This window comes from Pseudophryne corroboree, chromosome 6 (assembly GCF_028390025.1).
Source record: "Pseudophryne corroboree isolate aPseCor3 chromosome 6, aPseCor3.hap2, whole genome shotgun sequence".
NCBI lineage: Eukaryota > Metazoa > Chordata > Amphibia > Anura > Myobatrachidae > Pseudophryne > Pseudophryne corroboree.
The window spans coordinates 54,959,188-54,969,432 of NC_086449.1; positions in this window are offsets into that span (position 1 = coordinate 54,959,188).

Genomic DNA, 10,245 nt, shown 5'->3' on the forward strand with positions numbered 1-10,245 from the left:
GCCCACTAGTTCCCATGCCTATTATAGAGGTCCCGTTTGACAGAATAGCCATGGATCTCGTGGGGCCCTTGTTAAAGTCCGCTCGGGGCCATCAGTATATCCTGGTAATAATGGACTATGCCACTCGATATCCTGAGCCTGTGCCTTTACGCACTATCACAACCAAGGCGATAGCTAGGGAGCTGGTGCAGGTTTTTAGTAGAGTGGGAATACCAAAAGAAATTTTGACTGACCAAGGTACTCCATTATGTCAAAGGTCATGAAAGAATTGTGCAAATTGTTTAAGGTCACTCACCTCAGGACGTCCATTTACCATCCCCAAACTGATGGGTTGGTGGAAAGGTTTAATAAAACATTAAAAAGTATGTTAAAAAAGGTGGTTGATAAAGATGGGAAAAATTGGGATTGTTTGTTGCCCTACTTGTTAATGGCCGTCAGAGAAGTTCCTCAGTCCTCTACAGGGTTTTCTCCATTTGATTTGTTGTATGGTAGACACCCCAGAGGGCTGTTGGACGTTGCCAAAGAGACGTGGGAAGGACAGCCCACTCCTTATAGAAGCGTTATTGAACATGTATCACAAATGCAGGATAGGATTGCAGCCGTGGTACCTATTGTCAGAGAGCACATGGAACAGGCCCAAAGTGCTCAACAGAGGGTATACAACCGGAGTGCCAAGATACGGGAATTTGCTCCTGGAGATGGAGCTCTTGTTTTGGTACCCACTGTGGAAAGCAAGTTCCTAGCTAAATGGCAGGGTCCATTTGAGATTAGGGAAAAAGTGAATGAGGTTAATTACAAAGTATACCAGCTGGGAAAGAGAAAACCTGAACAAATTTATCATGTTAACTTAATCAAACCCTGGAAAGATAGGTTGTCTCTGTCAGCGGAGCCTTGCCCTTCGGTGTCTTCACCTCGGTTGCTCCCCGCAGTGAAGGTGTCAGAGACATTATCAGCTGGTCAGAAAAATCAGGTTAAAGAATTTCTCATCTAAATAGGGAAATATTTTCAGAGCTGCCTGGCCGAACGACCATAATAAAACATGACATTGTCACAGAACCAGGGGTCAGGGTCCATTTAAAGCCATATAGGATTCCGGAGGCTCAGCGAGAAGCTGTTTCTAAAGAAGTTAAAACCATGTTAGAACTTGGAGTCATAGAGGAATCTAACAGTGAGTGGTCCAGCCCCATAGTTCTCATCCCGAAGCCCGACGGTAGCATATGCTTCTGTAATGACTTTCGTAAGTTAAATGAGGTGTCCAAGTTTGACGCATACCCCATGCCCCGTGTGGACGAGCTTATAGAAAGGCTGGGAACAGCTAGGTTTCTCACCACGTTGGACCTGACCAAAGGTTACTGGCAAATACCTTTATCTGATGGCGCAAAAGAAAAAACAGCCTTTTCGGTTCCGGAGGGGCTGTACCAGTACAAGATGTTACCCTTTGGGTTGCATGGGGCTCCAGCAACCTTTCAACGGGCAATGGATAAAATTTTGAGGCCCCATAGAAAATATGCAGCTGCCTATTTGGATGATGTAGTAATTCACAGTACAGACTGGGGGTCCCATTTGGGTAAAGTACAAGCAGTACTGGACTCAATCAGAGAGGCAGGGTTAACTGCTAACCCAAAGAAGTGCTGCCTCGCAATGGAGGAGGTCAAATACTTGGGCTTTACCATAGGCAGAGGTCTGATTAGGCCCCAATTGAATAAAATTGATGCTATTCAAAACTGGCCTCGTCCAGTGAATAAAAAACAGGTAAGGGCTTTTTTGGGAATAACTGGGTACTATAGACGGTTTATTCCCAATTTTGCGACCATGGCGGTGCCGTTGTCAGACCTTACCAAAGGAAAGCAGTCAAATATGGTGAAATGGAACCCTGATGCAGAAAAAGCGTTCCAAGCGTTAAAAGTGGCTTTGTGTTCACAACCGGTATTGATAACACCAGATTTTTCAAAAGAATTTGTGGTACAGTCTGTTAAATTCTTCTGGATTAACTAAATTAACCCTCTTGTTGCTGTTTGGGTTGTTAGGTAAAATTAATGAATTGAAAATGGATTTATAAAAATCAATTATTATTTATTCAAAGGGCCACGCCCGTATACAGGGGAGAGGTAGCATTCTCTCGTCCTGTGTCAAATCATTTAACAACCACATACACGTATCAACAATGAGTTTTATATAATACACCGTTACGCCCCTTTTGTATATCCCTCCCATATGATTTCATACCTCAGGAATACAATGTTAGGCAATAGAGTTATGCAATATTGGGACAATTGTCAAGAATACTAAAAAGATACTCGTGATATTCAACTGTGTCCATATTAGGAATTACATCTGGTCTCTATGAGCTTTTAGAAAGTGCGTAGTTGGAAACAAGATGAATTTGCTATATCATCTAGCTAGAATCAAAATGGATTCTGTTATGCTTTCATATTATACTAGTGAATATGAGAACCCTTTGCTTATTGGATGTATACATAATATACGTACTATTCCGTAGTGCACACACATAACTGTTAGGCCTTCAGCAGGTTGCCTCAGTCACAGTATTCGACAGCGCCACCCTTTGATCAGGGACATTATCCATGTGCCCTGTCATCTTAGGAGAATTTCTGGGAACGTATAGTTAACTAATAATCACTTCATGTAGTATTGCTATTCTGCGTTTGACAGTAGCCTTCTAAATACAACATAGGCCGCACCTGTATGCGGTGAACATCAAATGAATGTCTATAATCACATCGGGGTCACCAAAGAATAAACCTCATCACAGAATACATCATCACATACAATCACATACAATATACTTAAAAAACATTTTCCTAATCCTGAAAATTGAATACTAGGATTTAAACATTTATCTTTTCCAGTCCATATCATAATGCCTTGGTTAAAGTTCTTTTTTTTTTATCATGTGCCTCCTTTATATACTTGGAATTACACGTGTCATGATCCGTAATGTCTTTGGTCAAATAAGCACAGCAGTGAGCTTAAAGTGCTGTTTCCGGAAATCAACAATATCCTCCAATTTGTGGTATTAAAAAAATGTAGAACAATATGGTATCGTAATAGTTCATGTCCCATGTCCTGGAATCATCATAAATGTCCACAGTTCTGGAATATCCAATCATGTTATCAATAATTTAATTGAAAAACATCAACTTCCAGTTGATTAATCATACGACTTCATTAGCCATAGGAGAACTTATTAGCCACCTTTACCACTTCGAGGTTTTATTGATACTCTGGTGGCAGGAACATGTTTCCTGATTACTGAGTCAATTACTCTTTTTAGGAATAGTTCATCCTGAAAGAAAACTTTTCTCAAGTTAATATATGTTTTTGTATAAAATTGCTAAATCAATCTTCTTAAATAACAAACATTTTTAGAATTAATAGGTAACCAATTATATATCATATCCTAAGGACATGGTGACAACTACCATTCCCCGTTATGTATGATATCTTCTTTTAACCTTTGAATCTACTCCTGGTAAAATACATTTATTAAATCATAAACTTTAATGAACATCCTATGTAACCATTACTATTTATATACCTAACTCATTATATCTAGCACATCTAGAAACCTTAGGTTAGTATATTGTAACAATCCTTTCACATTCCCTTAAATCAACCTTTTCTATCTACATAAGATAATTTTTTTTCGTGTATTATTGACCTATTTTATTTCCACTAACTGAAATACACCCGATATGTGTAGCTAATATTATCACCAGTGGTTCTTTCTTGAGATACTGTTGTATCTATACACATGTACCGTGTTTCACTATTATCACGAGTCACGACTCTATAAAGTTTTGGTAATCACATCAAATGTAAATTGCATAGAGAACTTTGGCCTGCTATTGTCTATGTATACATATCTAACAATTATAATAGTCTTAAATAATGATTAGCAATACAATTTATATAGCTGCAGTACTTAAAATCTTTCCAACAATTAATGGTATTGCTGGACTGGATACTCCTCAGAATAATATCCTAAATTATTTAAATTATCCATGCATTAATCTATACATCTGTCTTCAAGTGGAGTATAATACTCACAACCACGTTTTTCAAAGTGTGTGTTCGTTACACCAGTCATAAATCCCTCTGGATTTCCTGCTTAGAAAAGAAAAGAGGAAGGAAGGGTCTTATTGAAATAATTCCCATCCACAATAATGGATGAGTACTCATACCTACACCACACGTTTGCTCGCTCTCTCTTCAAAGAAAAATAAATAAATTAAGTCCTAATGCTGTTATAAATAACGTCGCTCCCGTATACTTTCAGAAATGTTAAAAGTTCTGTAGGATATTAGCTTATAAGCACATAGTCTATTATCAATGATCATAATCATCTCTATCTTGATTGAAGGGTTCATTCAAATACAACTCTGTGGTAGTAACAGTAGTAAAAGTCTCTGTATCTCCATACAATTGTTTTTAGTGTTAGGTTCCTTTAAGCTCTGGTCTCTGACCTTTTCATTTCATTGCAAGCTCATGGATCTAGGTGTCCTTCTTCTGCAGCCTTTGCAACGGCTGTATCAGAGTCAGCGGTACTTGCCAAGGACCATCCTATGCGATCTGTAATGGAACCAAAACATAAACAACTTCTCACCATAACACCATCTTCACTCTCTTTAGTGATTGTCCTGTGCCGGACTGTGTGTTTTCGTGTTGGTTAAATATCTTTCCAAGGTTCTTGCAGCTTTTGATATTCTTGTAACTGTTTAAATAATTTGTGTGACACATTTGAATCGTCAAATCATTTTGTAGTTTTGAATCAGTCTCTGGATAATATATCTTTGCTGGATAACATATCTTTGCTGGATTCCAAAAAGAATAACAAAAAAATGATATAGAAGAGAGACAAAGCAGAGGCTTAGGTGTAATTCTACCACTATTGAACCAACGATTGGACCATGCCATGATTCAAATTCTGCCTTTCCTGTCTCTTTTGTAGATTAATAATGCTTAATTCTTTAAACTTTCCTTGTCACATTATGACTTTTTATTCTCAACATTACACATATTAAACACAAAATATATTTCAAACTCCTATAAACTCTTTCTATCAGTAAAGAAACTTTACTGTCTTTGAAACAATAGCTCACACCTCTGGTCTTATTATTCGTCTCTCAAAAACCTCCTTAACACCTGTTACACGTACTATAGTTCCTTTTTTTTTTTTTTAGCATTAAACTATGTTGTATTAAAACAATGTTGTTTTTAATCAACCCAATCATCTGCAGTAAACATGCTATAGCTTTCTTTATCACCATCACGATCCCTCTTATTATCAATTTATTATATAATTGTCTTACTCATCCACATTATATTCCATATACTCCCCACTTTTGGGGGTGAGGAAGACAAGTATGCAGCTGTATCTAAGTTGTGGTGGATCCTGTGAATCATCAGCAGGAAACACTCTGAGCTGGGCATCACTGTGCCACCAGAGGAAACCCTACCAGGATAGGTTCTTGGACAGGGGAATCGGGTGACGAGGGTCAGTGAAGCAAGTAAAAGGACTGATACGCTGAATAAACCATCTGCGGTGGTGCCTAGGCTATTTTCAGCCTCGGACCCATGTTGCTTCTTTAAGCTAGCCCACCGCAATCCCATTATATGGTGAGAGATTTACATCTATCACACGGTCACTTTAACTGGTCCAGATTCACCCATGCACTTTATGTATGTAGTATGTCAGTGAGTTTATGTGTCCTAATAAACACATTTTTCATGGAACAAATCATTTGTTACAATTTCCCTGTTGGTTCATATATCCCCTATTGAGTGAAGGGATATATCTTCAAATCTGAAATCCTTCTGTAAGCTACACTATTGCATTTTATATCTAAGTTGTATACTGTCAGAGGTAAAATGTACACATCATATACTATCTACTGCTTAACCTCAGTATTAAACATATATACTCAGTATTAAACATATATGTTCTTGCTTATGCATAAGTGGATGATTTGGCTCTGACTGTGTATCCATAATGTCTTATTCATGATAAAGTGTAATATTGTATTACCTTCTATAATTTCTTTGGTTATGAACTTAAATGTATGCATATAGCATTTCCCAAAAAAAATTACTGTATCTAGAGATTTATCATCTGGTCATACATATCTGTCTATCAATAAATGTATACCAAGGCTCCACCCTCTAAGGGTTTTAACTATCTTTGGCCTAGCGCCAAATAATGATCTAGGTAGTTAACTATGTCAGCACACCGTTGACTTTTGTCTTGCGACACCTTGTGTCTTTTTTTTCTGCAAGAAAACACAACTGTTTAGTATCTGACACCAATACTTCAAATAATTTATAGCACAAAGGTATATCATCCACATACTGGGTACATTTCTTTACTTATCTCAACATATCATTCAGACTGGCCAGTCCACACAAACTGTACGTTTCTCATGCACACCAATTATGTGCTTCCAAGCAAACTTTTCTTGGACTGTGTCCATCCTATGGAATGCCTTGGCACATATACATATTCACTGAAAAATCACTTACAAACTTAACAACGCTCCTATTTTTATCTGTGCTTTTGTATACGATTATATCCCCACACTTCCTGGCTACGGAACCTGGTTCATCACTGCATATTGTGCAGTCCACTAAGAACTTTTGCAACGTATTATATCGATGCCTATACAATGAGATGGATTTTAGCAAGCATATATTTTTACCTCACGAACCCAGGGTAAGTGATATATAGATATGCTATGCATCCAACTTAATCTGTTCCTACTTTATTCTTCCTGGAATCTTTAGAAATACCTAATCTGTGATGTAGTATGATTTTACACTGTAACTTTTACATTAGGTTTCTTCCAAATAACTTTGAAGAATTGTCTAAAAGTATGTTAATACTGGAATTGTAGTGATTAATTGCTTGTCGCAATGTTTGATTTACAGCATATACATTAAAGAATACGTATTCCTTTATCTTTCCCTATGATTTTAGCTGCTGTTTTTACTGCTTGGAAAACTCCTTTTCCCCGTCTAGTTCACCAGAGTTAGGGCGTTGTCTTCTTGACTGTCTGCCAGATGCAGATCTGTTAGCTTTAACGCTGTTAGCGTATCTCTAGCCCATATCTGTTGCTGGGATTTTTTGTTCTTATATTTTCTGATTACAGTTATGCTGTAGAAAGAAATTGGCAGAATTTTCTACAGGTTATCTGGTTAAGATATTAGTTCTTATATTAAACTAGAGTAGATAGTTTGTATAACAAACATTTCTAGAGTATTGCTTATGCAGAGGTTCCCAAACTGTGTGCCGTAGCTACCTGGGGTGCCTAGGACACTTGTAGGGGTTCCCTGGGTTGGTGGTCTAGGACCAATTCAAATTATCCAGTGCTGGTGGCTGCCAGTCACAAAATATGTGGCCAAACAGAAGCAAATCTTGTCCCTCACCACACAACTGACTCTAAGGATGACATATAAACGCCATCTACTTAATGTAATATCTATTTTTACATTTCTCAATAATACATTTTATTTTTTTTAGGGGTGTCGTGAAAAAAAATTCTGATATTCTAGGGCCACATGATTAAGAAAAAATTTGGAAACCACTGACTTATGCTTATTATGATCTATCTTGTTAGATGAAAAAAATCAAAGCTCACTGAACACTTTTTTTTCCTTTGCTGCGTCATGGCTTACACTGCTGCTGGAAAGGAGGGGGCACGTTTCTGCGCTGTTACAGCTCTCCGTGCTCTCTGTGCTTCACAGCATTGGAAACTGAAGGGGTTTTTCTTTTCTTTTTTTCTTTCTGCTGGCAGACCTTCTCACAATATATTGCATTAAAGAATATTTGCGTATTAAACAATACCATATGGAAACTTCACTTCATAGTTAGATAGTAACATTAGATAAACACATATTTTTAACTACAGATCTGCCAAAAGCCATTTTGAACACGGACATCAACTTTTGTTTCCTCCGTTCACAAATATATATATATATAAACTTTATTTCAAAACTTGTAACCATGCCAATCACAGACAGAAGGTTTCTATTAGACACAGATCTGAGAATATACTTAACTGAACATTATGTTCCACACACAAAACCATAACACAAAAATTTAAATACAGTTTGCAAACTTCAATTTCCTGCAGATTTCAACAGTTTTGCTGATTTCAAAATACGCTTAGTATTGGTTGATCAGGCCAATATTATACAGCATGATTGAAATGCAAAACATATACTGTACCCTTTGTCACAGTACTATACAAAATTTGTGCTTCTATGGAATATTTCTTCCATACATGATATGCACACTTAGAGTTAATCCTCCCTGCCCTTCCCATACGCTGGAAAAATTTGCAATCCCTGCAATTTTTCACACACGCGACACGTCTGTCAACTGGGAAGCTGCAGTAGATCCTCTTATCACAACTACAATCACAAAGCAACATGCTTAGGTTATGCTTAAAACAACCAGCAGCTCTTAGTAGCTCAGTATTACAATATATTATTACACTCAATTACATATAATCCCTATAACCTCGGGTTGTTCACTCTATTTATTTAAAGTACTCTTCTTACACATGTGTAGCTGACTAACAAGGGGAGGTGATCTATGTGCTTTTTACTTTATTTGGCCCTTGGTCCAAAGCACTTATTCACGCAATCATTCATAGAGTGAAAAACACAGGTCACTGTTTCTTTGCTCAAATCTTTGAATTAATTTTGGTATTCTTATTTACATGCAACAGCATCTGTCAATCATCATTTCCGAGTTACTTGGTCCTTCAACCGATTTGGACATAATTTTGGTATTAATTTTACAAACAAGCAACAACAAACAGGTCCCTGAGTTATTTTACTAGTTTTATCAATATCTCCACTCCTATTCTCATATTATAAAAAATACAATCACACAGACAGCTGGCAGGTATAGAAACAGCATGTACTGGAATACAGCACATACCATGGTATTCTATACTTACCAGTGCTGTAATGACTTGGGATGTTCCTTCCATCATCAGCTGCTGGCTGGCTGGCACACCCCTTTGAGAATTTGATGAAGAGATCGAGATCTATAGTTCCAAGGACATAGCCCCCATCTGTTAAATTCTTCTGGATTAACTAAATTAACCATCTTGTTGCTGTTTGGGTTGTTAGGTAAAATTAATGAATTGAAAATGGATTTATAAAAATCAATTATTATTTATTCAAAGGGCCACGTCCGTATACAGGGGAGAGGTAGCATTCTCTCGTCCTGTGTCAAATCATTTAACAACCACATACACGTATCAACAATGAGTTTTATATAATACACAGTTACGCCCCTTTTGTATATCCCTCCCATATGATTTCATACCTCAGGAATACAATGTTAGGCAATAGAGTTATGCAATATTGGGACAATTGTCAAGAATACTAAAAAGATACTCGTGATATTCAACTGTGTCCATATTAGGAATTACATCTGGTCTCTATGAGCTTTTAGAAAGTGCGTAGTTGGAAACAATACTCAGCCAACAAAGTTGTTTTTCTCTCAGGGTGTGTATAAAGTTCAAGATGAATTTGCTATATCATCTAGCTAGAATCAAAATGGATTCTGTTATGCTTTCATATTATACTAGTGAATTAAATATACTTATTGGATGTATACATAATATATGTACTATCCCGTAGTGCACACACATAACTGTTAGGCCTTCAGCAGGTTGCCTCAGTCACAGTATTCGACAAGACAGATGCCTCAGAGGTAGGGATAGGGGCTGTGCTGTCCCAAACCAGAGATGGGGACGAACACCCTATCATTTATTTGAATAGGAAACTCAATGAGCATGAAAAAAGGTATGCCATTGTGGAAAAGGAGGCTTGGCCATTAAGTGGGCACTAGATACCTTGAGATATTACCTCTTGGGTAGACAATTCAGACTAGTGACAGACCATGCCCCTTTAAAATGGATGTATGTAAATAGAGGCAAGAATGCTCGTGTAACTAGATGGTTTCTAGCGTTGCAGGACTTTAAGTTTACTGTCGAACATAGACCGGGAACACAATTGGCCAACGCAGATGCATTGTCTCGCATCTTCTGTTTGGGGGCTACAAGTGTTCCGGCCCCTAGGTCGAAACAGGGGAGGGGGATATGTGACAAGGACACTGGGATAGTGTTTGAGGGCAGGTATGTTTGTCCCAGGTTCTTGTCTTACATGTTTTAGAAAGTGTTAACTTCTAGGAAAAATGCTTTTGGTTTT